The sequence below is a fragment of the Rhinopithecus roxellana genome, chromosome 9 (genome assembly GCF_007565055.1).
Source record: "Rhinopithecus roxellana isolate Shanxi Qingling chromosome 9, ASM756505v1, whole genome shotgun sequence".
Lineage (NCBI taxonomy): Eukaryota > Metazoa > Chordata > Mammalia > Primates > Cercopithecidae > Rhinopithecus > Rhinopithecus roxellana.
Genome location: NC_044557.1, coordinates 103,796,707 through 103,810,674, shown reverse-complemented (window position 1 = coordinate 103,810,674; position 13,968 = coordinate 103,796,707). Strand labels below are relative to the sequence as shown.

The following is a 13,968-nucleotide window of genomic DNA, read 5'->3' as shown; positions in this document are numbered from 1 at the left end:
CAAGTCTGCCTGTTACTTGATGTTGTGGTGAAATGGCCTGATAAGCCCCCTGGCGTTTTGAATGCTGGCTCTTGCTCTACACGGATGATGATGCATTTTCCAGGTTTCTAAGGGGGTGATGCAACTGACTCACTCTCTGGGTCAGTGGGGACTTGCCCTTCAAGCGGTTCTGGCAGCAGTGGGCCACTCTTTCTCAGCTTATCTTTTTGTGATGTACTGAAACACACTCACCTGTGGCCACTGAATAGCATTAAGCCCATGGTGGATGAGCTATTGTGAAGCTGAATTAGCACAGGCAAATGGGATTTAAACCCGTGATCTGCCCTCGTGAGCAGGAACCAGTGGAGTGACCGTGTCCGGCACTCTCAAGGCTAGGTCAGGCTTTTCTGAAATGGCCATTTAAAGTCTCCACTTGCTTCGTGCTGTGAAAGACTCTGTTTAGAGGGTGAAAAGACAACCTGCAGACTGGGAGAAAATATTTGCAAGCCACATATCTGACAAACGTTTTGTGTCGTCTCGAATATATAAAGAACTCTCAAAACTCAACAGTAAAAAAAAAAAAAAAAATCCAATTTAAAAAATGGCTGAAAGACATGAACTGTTATTTCACCAAAAACGATAGGCAGATGGCAAATAAGCAAGAAAAGTTGTTCAATATCGTTAGTCATTAGGAAACTGCAAATTAAAACCACAATAATATATGCCTACACACCATTTAGAGTAGCTAAAATTTTAAATAGTGATGATATCAAATGCTGGTAAGGATGCAGAGACACTAGATCTCTTACACATTGCCAGTAGACATGTAAAATGGTACAGCTACCATGGAAAACAGTTTGCCAGTTTCTTACAAAATTAAACACTTACCATACGACCCAACGGTCATACTCCTGGCATTTATCCCAGAGAAATCAAAACTTATATTTGCACAAAAACCTGCATATAAATATTCATAGGGTCTTTATTCATAATGGCAAAATACTCGAGGAAGAAAACCAAATGTCCAATAGGCAAAAGATGGAACAAACTCTGATACCTCCATACAATGGAATACTACTTAGCAACAAAAGCAAATGAATTCTTGGTACATGCAACAACCTGGATGGACCTTAGGCATTATGCTTAGTGAAAAAAGCCAGTCTCAAAAGGTTACATAACTTTCGGATCTGTTTCCACTTATCCAACAGTCTCGAAACGATGAAACGACAGAAAGAGCACAGATAAGTGGTTGCCGGGGAGCAGGAGGATGGAGGGGAGGAATACAAACACGGAGAATGGAATTCTTTTTTTTTTTTTTAGGACGCAGTCTCACTCTGTCACCCAGGCTGGAGGGCAGTGGCATGGTCTAGGCTCACTGCAACCTCCGCCTCCCGGGTTCAAGCAATTCTCCTACCTCAGCCTCTGGAGTAGCTGGGATTACAGGTGCGTGTCACCCACCTGGCTAATTTTTGTATTTTTAGTAGAGACGGGGTCTCACCATGTTAGCCAAGCTGGTCTCAGACTCCTGACTTCAAATGGTCCACCCATCTCGGCCTCCCAAAGTGCTGGGATTTTAGGCGTGAGCCACTGCGACTGGCCTGAATGGAATTCTTGTACTGTGATGGAACAGTTCTGTATCTTGATTAGAATGGTGGTTACATGAATCTATACATGGGATAACATTACATACACACAAATGCAAGCTTAAAAAATGCTGAGGACAGAATAAAATCTACAGTGTAGTTCAACAGTACCAGTGCCAATTCCTTGGTTTTGCTATTGTACCACAGCTTTATAAGATGTCACTGCTGGGGGAGGCAGAGGGAAGGGTATATGCGACCCTGTACTCATGGCCCCTTTCTGTGAGTCTATAACTATTTAAAAATAAAAAGTTACAGCCAGACGTGGTGGCTCACACCTGTCATCCCAACACTTTGGGAGGCTGAGGTGGGCAGATCACGAGGTCAAGAGATACAGACCATCCTGGCCAACATGGTGAAACCTCATCTCTACTAAAAATCCAAAAATTAGCTGGGTGCTGTGGCACATGCCTGTAGTCCCAGCTACTCAGGAGGCTGAGGCAGGAGAATCACTTGAACCCAGGAGGCGGAAGTTGCAGTGAGCCAAGATCGCGCCACTGCACTCCAGCCTGGCACAGAGAGAGACTCCATCTCAAAAAACAAAACAAAAAAAATGTTACCAAAAGCCTCCTAGTCATGATCGTCTACTCCTTCCTTCATTTATTATCTTAATTATCCATTTATGGTATTAAAAACCATCCCTGTCAAAAAGAACTTAAACATTCAGCAGATCTTCCTCGTTTTATTCTCAAAACATTGCTGAGACCTGTCCTAGACCTGCCTGTGAGCCATTCGGACCCTTGTCTAACGTTCGGTCTCTGACAGATGCATCAAGGATGGGTGTGATTGTCCTCTGTGGGTAGGGCTGTATCAAAAGCATCTTCAAGTCTCTGACCCATCACTCATGAACATATCTGACCCATCACTCGACCCATCACTCGTGAACATATCTGACCCATCACTCGACCCATCACTCGTGAACATATCCAAATTCTTAAAGGATTTTATATTTCCAAACAGTACTACTTCTAAAGGTAATAAATTCCATGCCAGATACAATGGCTCACACCTCTAATTCTAGCGCTCTGAGAAGCTGAGGTGGGAGGATTACGTGAGGCCTGGAGTTCAAGATCAGCCTAACAACATAGTAAGAACCCTGTCTGTACAAAAATATATTAATAATAATTAGCCAAGTGTGATGGTACAAACCTGAAGTCCCAGCGACCTGGGAGGCTGAGATGGGAGGATTCCTTGAGCCCAGGAGTTTGAGGTTACAGTGAGTCCTGATCATGCCACTGCACTCCAGTCTCGGCAACAGAGAAAGACCCTGTCTCAAAAATAAATAGATAAATGAGACAAGCCTGGCCAACATGATGAAACCCCGTCTCTACTGAAAACACAAAAATTAGCCGGGTGTGGTGGCACACACCTGTAATCTCAGCTACTCAGGAGGCTGAGGCAGGAGAATCACTTGAACCAGGGAGGCGAAGGTTGCAGTGAGCCGAAATCGTGCCTGGGCAACAAAAGCAAAACTTTGTCTCCAAAAAATAAATAAATAAATAAAGTATAGTATAGTATAGTAAATACTGGACAATAGAAACTTTTCAGCTCTATTATAATCTTATGAGACCACCGTTGAGATATGCAATCCATTGTTGACTGAAATGTCATTATGCAGCACATGGCTGTATTGTGCTACAATTGCTCTGTCATTCTCCCTTATATATTTATAGATCTTTTTTTCTAATTCATTTGAAAGTAAGCTACAAAATCCAGCCATGTTTTCCCCAACATTTCACTGTGCATCTTGAATGAATACGGACATTCTCCCAAATAACCACAATACCCCTGTCATACCTAAGAAAGCTAACATTTATTTGGTTAAATGATGCCATTTAATATGTGACTTACCTGTAAATTTTACCCATTGTCCCCAGTTGTTACCAATTGACCTTTTAAAGCTCGTTTTATTAAGTCCAAGATTGTGTCTCTAAAACATAAAAATTAGTTTAAGTTTCATGTTTGCCGCCATCGTTTGAAGCCACTTGCACTTAATATTTGTACAATTTTGACCCCTTTGAAACCCCATGGGTGCCCCTTTTATTTGATTCTATTGAAATTTGGTGAATAAGTTTATTTACAGGCATCCTTTCTATGCCCTTCATGAATTCATAGCATGTATTTATTTCTTTTTTTTTTTTTTTTTTTTTTTTTGAGACGGAGTCTCGCTCTGTCACCCAAGCTGGAGTGCACTGGCCAGATGTCAGCTCACTGCAAGCTCCGCCTCCCGGGTTCACGCCATTCTCCTGCCTCAGCCTCCCGAGTAGCTGGGACTACAGGCGCCCGCCACCTCGCCCGGCTAGTTTTTTTTTTTTTGTATTTTTTTAGTAGAGATGGGGTTTCACCGTGTTAGCCAGGATGGTCTCGATCTCCTGACCTTGTGATCCGCTCACCTCGGCCTCCCAAAGTGCTGGGATTACAGGCTTGAGCCACCGCGCCCGGCCGCATGTATTTATTTCTTCTTAAAGCTTTGGTCTTTCCATGCTGGAGTCCACCTCCTTTGAACTTAGGCTCAAATGTAGGTTCCTCTTAATAATTTAGTTTGCCTCTTTCTATGTGTCCTTTATAGGTCCTTCCTTAAGCAGTGTAATGACTAAAATTGCACATATCCCTCCAAGTGCCAACCCACGTAGGCTTTATGCAAGATATACAGAACCACACTTTTAGGATTTAGGACCAATGAAAGGCTCTTTTACGTGCTAACAAATTTAGGAGCTATACATTTTCTTCCAGACTTTTTCCTTGCATTAAACTTTTTTACCAATTGAGAGCTGCATAAAATGAACATCAAGGGCAGAACATCAAAGGAACTAAGAGGCCATGTCCAAGAACACCAGACAATGGGGAGAAGTGTTTCCCAGGTGCCCACAGCAGGCTGCAACAGAGACCATGGAGGGCTGAGGGTGGCAGACATTTACATAATATCATCGACATATTCTACCTGCCAGCTGTGAGCTGTCTCCATTTCTTCTTTCACTTTCTCCTCAAAGTGTGAGGCCCAGAGTGACCCTGGTTTGTTGACACCCCCCGGGGACAACTCTGAAATGAAATGCAACTTCAGATTTTGTGTCTAATGTTTCTCTGAATAATGAGCAGGATTTTCTTGGCCTGATATGAAACATACTGGGCAAATATTTTTAGCAAGTCATCTATCGTGAATATTATGTCCTTTTTTGGACTGGCAACTGAGAGCCAGCATTTCATGGTTCGATTTACCTGGATGTGTCCCTTTTTCATGTGTTTTTACACATTTGCCTTTCATGAACTTTTCTCTCTCTGTGGTTTATTTACTCAGTTATTCACCCATTTGATGTCGCTTCTCATGTGCTTATTTTGTGGACATACCACAAACATAACTATGACATCGTCCTGGCACTCCAAAAGAGACCTGCTTTCCCTTTTGAGAGAAAGCCCAGGCTGAAGTGCAGTAGTGTGATCTTGGCTCACCACAACCTCCGCCTCCTGGGTTCAAGCGATTCTCCTGCCTCAGGCTCCTGAGTAGCTGGGATCGTAGGCACCCAGCACCACACCTGGCTAATGTTTGTATTTTTAGTAGAGACAGGGTTTCACCTTGTTGACCAGACTGGTCTCAAACTCCTGACCTCAGGCAATCCGCCCACCTCTGCTTTCCAAAGTGCTGGGATTACACCATGCCTGGCCTGAGGCTTGCATTCTTTAAGTGGGACACATGACCCAGCACATCGCATACTCCTGGACACATGGCTCACAGATTACACATGGCCAAAAACAGTCACATCAGAGCCCAGGAAGGCTCCTGTAAGCTCCATGATGACAGGAACCTCTTCTCTCTGTCCACTTCAGTATCCCCAGCATATAGAAGAATGCCTGGTGCATACTAGGACTTTAATAAATATTTTTGCATTAATTAACTCCATGACTTTTGTTTGTGTTATTGAGAAACAGGCTACCTCTTTCCTGCTGCACGAGAGAATTCCGAAGCTGAAGCTTCCATCTTGCTACCCAATGGAGTCTGAGACTGGAGTCAGCAGATTGCAAAGCAAGCAGAAAGGAGAGACATGTGATTGCATCATGGGAGCCCTGAATCTTGCTGTGCCTGAAGCCAGGGCTGCCTTGGTCTTGTTATAGAAGCCAAGTTTGCATTTTTCTTATGCCACATTTGATCAGGTTTGTCCCTGTTTGCTGACCAAGTCCTAACTAAAAACATTAAAAGAAGTAACCTGCCTACCCTTAAACCAGAGCATTTCAACCCCTTGACAAGGGGAACACAGGGCCCAGACACAGACAATCAGAGTTTAATGGGGCTGCTTTTCATGATGGTTTGCTCCCGATAGGAAGGAAAAGCAGACTCAGATAGTGGGGCTGTCCTTAGTCCAGCCTCCAGGGCTGATGGGCTAGGATGAAGTCATGTGGGCCAGTAGAAAGAAAGAAAACACAAGGCCAAATAATAGGATCTTTAGACTTGGTTTTCTATTTAAGAGCTCCATAGCCTTGAATAAGTCAGTTGACCTCTCCGGACTTCAGTTTCCTCCAGTACAAAATTAATAACTTGGTCTAAGTGATCAGTTCTACAATGGGTGTGACTGTCTATGTCTCTCTATTGGCATGGGGCTCACTGCAGCTGTGGCTGCTGCTATTATAGTTGCCCCTGTGATAACTGTGGTGGGAGCAGTCACAATCCTGGAGGCCAGAGATCAGAGTGTTGACAGTGTTGGTTTCTCTGAGGCTTCTTTCCTTGGCTGGTGAGATGACTGTCCTCTCCCTGTGTGTATCCCTAGACTGCTGCAGGGATAGAGAAGGCAGGAGTGATGATAAGGCCTGTGATGGTGGTGGTGGGTCCTGTGGTACTGGTGAGTTTCCTAATGGGAAGAATTAGGGCAATAGGGGAAGACTTATAAGAAAAGAACATTCAGACATGGACAGTAACAAAGGAAAGACCATCTGAAGACACAGGGAGAGGATAGACATCTACAAGCCAAGGAAAGAGGCCTCAGGAGAAACCAACACTGCGAACACTTTGATCTCTAGCCTCCAGCATTGCGAGAAAATTAATTTCTGTTGCTTAAGTCACCAATTCTATGGTGCTTTGTTATGGCAGCCTCAGTAGATGAATACAGGGTTGCATTCATATTTCTTAACTCTTGCCAGTTTATTCTAACATTCAGCGTCAAGAATGATTGCCCTATAAGTTAAAACCTACGCTGCCCAGCCGCGCTTCAAGACTCTGGCCACATTCCACCTGTCCAACCACAGATCCTACTTCCCAATAAAAGTTCCCAACTGCAGTGGGACGCTTCAATGTTGCCCAGACTGGAGTGCAATAGCACAATCTCGGCTCACTGCAACCTCTACTTCCTGGGTTCAAGCAATTCTCCTGCCTCAGCCTCCTGAGTAGCTGGGATTACAGGCGCATGCCACCATGCCCTGCTAATTTTTGTGTTTTTAGTAGAGATGGGGTTTCACCATGTTGGTCAGGCTGGTCTCGAACTCCTGACTCATGATTCACCTGCCTCGGCTTCACAAAGTGCTGGGATTACAGGCATGAGCCACTGCACCCAGCCCACATGACTCTTAAGAATGCCATGCTAGTTCCTGATACAACTTACTCATTTATCCCTCCTGACTTTTCCTCACTCCCAAAGTCTATTTTGCACTTCCACCAAACCAAATGCAATGTAAACCTTTTTCAAGCATTTACTAGGCAAAGTGTTTTGATGTCTAACCAAGTAACATAGTTTTAAAGAACGGACTGTCAAGGCCATTTACTCTCGAGCAAGGAAGGGAACTGTTGTGGGGAGGTGTATTTTAGCTTCTCACCCCAGCCTTCATGTTACTCCAACCAGGAACCTATCTAAACCACCTATTAAAAGCTTGGCTCTAAGTTTTCAGAGAGCTAGTGTAGGAATTTCCATGTTAAGGAGGGAGAAGGTTCTTTCTGTGGTCCTCTGTTTGGGGGAAGCACCATGAAGGACTTAGTGAATCAAACTGGCAATCTTTTTTTTAGATTTTTCTTTTAGAGACAGGGTCTTGCTCTGTCACCCACACTAGTGTGCAATCATAGCTCACTGTAACCTTGAACACTTGGGTTCACGAAATCCTCCCACCTCCACCTCCTGAGTACCTAGGACCACAGGTGCACACCACCACACTTGGCTATTTTTGTTGTTGTTGTTGTTGTTGTAAAGATGGGGGTCTCACCCTGTTGCCCAGGCTAGTCTTGAACTCCTAGCCTCAAGCAATCCTCCCACCTCAGCCTCCCAAAACACTGGAATTAAAGGTGTGAGCCACCATGCCCAAACCTGGCAACCTTTAAGCTGCGTTCTTAGTTTCCATGGACAGTTTTCTTTGTCGCTGATTGTCCTGCTATCAGTCTATGAAATAATGCTAATAAAAAAAATATGTTCCTTAGTGATTAAGAGCACAGATTCTGGACTTAGAAGAGCCTGGTTCAAATCTCAGCGCTTCGACCTGCTAACTGTCCAAAAGAGTACTCTAAACTTGGGAACATGCAGAAGAGATTATTGAGTGATTTGCCAGTGCAGAGCTGGGCTTTCTACTGACCAGTCAAATTTCATCTCCATAACGGCAGAAGTTTATTTGTAAATTTTGGTCCCACAAAGATGCAAATAATTTAACTCTGGTGGAAGAATTAGCTCCAAGGGTTACAATTGATAGCCCGGTTGGACATTTACTAGCTTTCTATCTCACCCAGTAATCTTTTGGTATTAAATTTCTACTGCTGATATAACAATGTAACACATCTTAGGGTGTAAAAATAATGCGAATTTATTATCTTACAGTACTAGATGTCAGAAGTTCAAAATCAGTTTCACTGGGCTAAAATCAAGGTGTAAGCAGAGCCCATTTCTTCTAGAGGCTCTAGAAAAGGATTTGTTTTATTGTCTTTTCCAGCTTCTAGGGATAACCTATATTCCTTGGCTTATGGCCTCTTCCTCCATCTTTAAAGCACATCACTCCAATCTCTGCTTTTGTTCTTATATCTTCCATCTCAGTTGACACTCCTGTCTCCCTCTTATGAGAATGCATGTGATTACATTGGACCTACCCAGATAATCCTGAATAATCTCCCCATTACAGATGTGATTAAAAATCCATAATTTAATCACATCTGTAAAATCCTTTCTACTTGTAAAGTAACATAAGTAACATATTCACAAATTCCAGGGATCAGGATAGATTTTTTTCCAGAGGGAACATAATTTAACCTATCATACTTGCCTTATTTTTTGCTGTTGAATTGCCTGCATATATCTAAATTCTCTAATGCTCTTTGAATAAGTTTTAACTTCTTATTGGTTCTCTCACTAATTATTGAGTTAAATAAAATCTTTGACATGGTATCATTTTATATTTTCCTGAGAATTGTGATTTACATTTTTGAAAATTGCACTTCACATAGCTCTGTGGCCCTAAGCAAGTTGCTTAATCTCTCTAAGTTTCAGTTTACGTATCTGTAAATGAGGATATTAACAATAATAATACTTAACTTTGCGGGCTGTCATTGTTGGGAACAAATGAAACAACGCATGTAAAGCAATCAGCCCAGTGCCTTGTGCATCTGAAACCCTCAAAAAATGTTAGATGGTGATACTGCTGCTGATAATGGTGGTGATGCTGCTGATGATGCTGATGACGATGATGCTGATGTTGCTGATGCTGCTGATGCTGCTGATGATGCTGATGGTGCTGATGCTGCTGATGATGCTGATGCTGCTGCTGATGGTGATACTGATGCTGCTGATGATGATAATGGTGATGCTGATGATGGTGATATTGATGCTACTGATGATGATGAGGGTGGTGATGCTGATTATGCTGATGCCAATGATGCTGGTTATGGTGACAATGATGCTGATGCTGATGATGATGTTGATGAGAACAAGTGCTGTGGCCCTCAGTGCCTTAACATCCCTAAAATGAAAATATTGTGTTCAGAGCTCTCTATTTTCCTTTGTAGCTCTTTCTAGCTTTATGATCAAGGCCATCGAACATCAGGCACTTTTATTCAGTTTGCTAGATGAAAAAGGCAATTCAACCCCAACCAGAGCACTTGTCTTGGCAAAAGCGTGCTCGCTAGTTTGAGGTCTTAATTTGTCGTCCCAACTGGACTTCTTTGTGGCACACACAAACCAAACAAACTCTACAGGGAGGCCCTGACTATGATTTTTAAACAAATTGATGACAGTGATGATCATAGGAAACACTCCACACTGTTCTCTAGACAAAAGCTGAGTGGTATAATAATAGTCTGAATAGAAAGGCAAAACTTGCCTTTGCATTGATTTCATGCCAAAACATGGCTAATTACATCAGGCAATTGCTAGGAAACTTATTAGCATCAATAATCATATTCTTACACACATATACACACATGCACAGAAAACCTAATTCTGCCCAGAACAAATGGACAGTCATCATTTAACAGCCTAACTAGACAACAGTTCCTCCATGGCACATCCAGTGATGGATGAGGCTCTCTATGCAAATATTGTAACCTGCAGCTATAGAAGCACTTACCACACTATTACTTGAACTCAGGGTCATGTTTACATGGTAAATATGTAAATGTTCTATGTAAATATTTATTCTTACTCTATTAAAAAAAAAGAAAAGGGGAAGATGAATTAGGCTTCAGATGACCAAAGCAGACTTGCTATTCAAAATGCATTCTGAATCAACAGCATCTGAATCACCTGGCAGCTTGTCAGAAATGCAGAATCTCAGGCCCCACCCCAGCCCTGCTAAATCATAATCTGCCTATAACAAAATCCCTAGGTGATTCAAATGCACATTGAAGTGTGAGGAGCATTGCACTAAGAACTTCTGAATAAGAGCAGTGGGTAGTAATATCATTCGGAAGAGCTGTTCCTTTGGAAAAATCACACTACTGCAGTATACCATTAGGAATATCAGAAAAGGGAAATCACTGAATGGTTCTTTCAACAAACATTCATTGAGGGCCTATTATGTGCCAGACAGTATTCTAAGTGCTGGGGGTACAGCAACAAGAACGAAAATGAAAGACCCCTTCCTTTGAGGATCAAATGAATAAATAAAACAAAGTATATAGATTGTCAGACGTTGGAAGCTCCTGTGAAGAAAAATGAAATGGGATAAGGAGGAGGGAAATTTTGCAGTTTTAAACAGCATAGTCAGGAGGTGATATTGATACAGAGACTCAAAGGAAGTGAAGAGACAAGCTACGTGGCTATTTCCTGGAACAGCATGACAGGTAAAGGGAACAGGAAATACAAAGCCCTGAGGAGGAGAAATTATAGCATGTCTATATGCTGAGGAGAAGGATCCATTGAGGATTGCTTGAAGGAGAAGACAGAATTGCCAGTGATGTTCTTGACAATTGGAAAAGGATGAGATATAGCACACAAGAGGAGAGGCCAGCTCAGAAGAGGAGCATGGACAGTTTGACTATTATCATGTGAGAGAAAGCAAAGCCTATGTGTCTAAATGTGAGTAAGCTGGTGGATAAAATGGTGGGAGCACCTGGAAGTCTCCTCTATTGTTTGAGATTTTTCCCTGAAAGAGGAATCTAGTTTATCCATTGAGGGAGAGGAGAGGAAGGTTATTAAAAGTATTGGAAGAGGAGATAAGGTTTGAAATAACTGTCTAGAAGAGGAAACAACTATGGAAATGTGTGCTTGTTGGGCAGCCTTGACTCCACCTTTGTGATATGTCAACATCCCTTTGTTTTTCTCCAGCCATGTTCACTTTCAAGTCTGGAGATGGGAAGAGAGAGAAGAATTGGATTTAACAAGGGTTGAGGTTTGGCCAGGCACCCACAATGAAGTGAGATGGGGGGAAATGTGTTGAGGCTGCATGCAAGGAAGTCATTTATAATGAAGAATCATGGAATTAAGGCTAGATTTTAAAAAGACCTGAGGGCTCAAACAAAATAAGGGATGGTGAATAGATAACAGAATCATTGACTGGCAGGTCCCAGTAAAGTCAAGCAAATATCAAGGTCAGGGAACTGGAAGAATTAAACTGGAAAGTTAGAAGATGACAGAGAATGGGATTCTTGAAACTGGGATTGTAAAGGTGATAGAATTAGTGGTCATTCCATGATCCAGGCTGCACCATTCGTCATGGCAGCTATGAGCAACCTGAGGCTATTTAAATTTTATTAAAATTAAAGAAAGTTAAAACTCCAGTTCTCAACTGAACTAGCCACATTTCAGGTATTCAATGGCTGCATGTGGGTGGCTAGTGGCTAGTCTATTGGACAGTGGAAGTAAAGACCTTTTCCATTGTCACAGAAGGTTCTACCAGGCAGTGCTGTTCTAGGGTTTGACTATGGAGATTCTTTGCTGAGGTAAGGTGATGGGCGAGGTTATCAGAGGGCCCTGGATTATCTATACAGATATGGAAATCATCAAAAATTGGAACAGGAACAATTTTGGAAAGTGTGCCAGTGGTGCTAGAGCTAAAGTCTTCAAGGTGTCAGAAGAGTGAGGTCAGCAGACAATTACTACAGGGATGATTTAAAACCTCATTTTTAGTGAGAAGAGGGGTCACGAGAGAGCATGTCTAGGCCTATTAGCCAATCAGGATAGTAGGTCAGGGCTACAGGGAAAATGGTGTCCTCATCATTTTGATGATGATGGAAGAAGGTGAAGAGAACATTCAAATTTAGTTGAGGAAAGAAGAGATTTTGCTGATGGCTAATCATGTGTCCCAGAGTGACAGTGGAAGGGTTTGAGGAGACAGGGAACAGTGAGCAATGAGTTCGTGGAAGGGGCCGTGCAGAACTGCATGGGAAGGTGATCCAGGTGAGCAGTCCTGGGAAGCAGCGCTTTGTGTATAACCTGAGGTAAACAGCAACAAAGGGCACAGGGAGATGGATCCCGACAGCCCCGGAGCATGAACGAGGGAAGCTGTGAGTGTTCAAGGAGAAACAAGGCTCTTGCCAGGAGCACAAAGAATTCTAGAACACCCTCTTCATTTCCACTCAAGGTAGCATGGAGGCTAGAAAATGATCCAGAGCTCTGGGCATCTCGGCTGCCGGCAGGGGAGGATGGAGGCCTGGGAGGAGTGATCTTCCCCAGAGAACATGGAGCTCCCTCTTGACTCCTTAAACCTACCCCAGACTAGAAATATCTTTGTGTTGGAGTTTTCCTGGAGAGGGGGTTGCTGTAAGCCAGAAGGCAACCTTCCAAGTCCCTGCACTAGAAACCTGTGCTAGCTCAAAGCCTGACTCTGATATGCACTTCTCTAAGCCTCCATGCCCAGATCCTCAGGCTTTCCATGTTCTGTCACCTCTACCTAGAAGTCTCCTCTCCCTTTTCTGAGCCAAGGGAACAGTCACAGTCAGCTACTTGAAGATATACTTTTCAAATGTTCAAACAACTGATTTTGTTCATGCATTCATTCATTTGTTCAATGAATACTAATTGAATATCAAATACTAGTTATCAGTATTTATTAATATTCAAGAAATACTGGTAACTAGTACTAAGAAAACAAATTTCATAAACTGGAGCTCAAAAACTAGTTCTACCACTTATTTGCATGAGGTCCTTAGATGTTTCTTTAACCTCTCTGAGGCTGTTTTCTCTCCTGCAAAATTTAGACATGAAAGTACTTAGTGCAATGCCTGGCACAGATAAGAATTCATTAAGTGTTTGTCATTATTAGTCATAAATGTTTTGCCAGTTCTGCACTAAGTGCCAAGGATGCAAAGACTCATATTCTAGCTTAGGAGATAGGATCAAAACCAATGAATTTTCATTATAATATGATTTCATAAGAGTCACTCAAAAGAGATGTATACAGATACTATTGGAGTATCATGAAGTGAAGGATTCCCAGGTGTGATATCTGGAAAGGTCTTCCAATGACTAGGAGTCTTGGTCAGCTTGGGTTGCTATCACAGAATACCATCGACTGAGTGGCTTATAAACAACAGATATTTATTTCTCACAATTCTGGAGACTGTAAAGTCCAAGATCCAGGCACCAGCAGAATTAGTGTCTGGTAAGGACCCACTTCTTGGTTCTTAGATGGCCGTCTTCTCACTGCATCCTCACATGGCAGAAGGGATGAGGGAGCTCTCAGTCTCCTTTTATAAGAACATTAGTCCCATGCATAAGAGCCCTGCCCTTGTGACCTAAGCACCTCCCTTTTCACTTTGGGGGTTAGGATTTCAGCATGTGAATTTTGGAAAACACAAGCATTCAGTCTACAGCAGAATCGTTCTCCAGATGGAGAAGGGGAAAGCATCGCATCCCAGGTTGAAAGAAGAGCATGGTGCCTTGAAAGCGCATGATGTGTCCACAAACCTGTGAGAAGCCATGGAGTGGAGAGTGCATAGAACAGAGTAACAGGAGGTGAA

General features: G+C 42.7%; 1 long non-coding RNA gene across 1 annotated transcript in view; it reads right to left on the bottom strand.

Annotated features, from left to right (window-relative positions):
- Positions 1–9,431: 9,431 nt before the first annotated feature.
- Positions 9,432–13,968, bottom strand: part of LOC104662777 — a 39,287-nt gene continuing 34,750 nt past the window's right edge. The window contains exon 3 of the long non-coding RNA XR_748041.2: positions 9,432–9,530. This is a non-coding gene — a long non-coding RNA (uncharacterized LOC104662777). The remainder of the gene's footprint in view (positions 9,531–13,968) is intronic.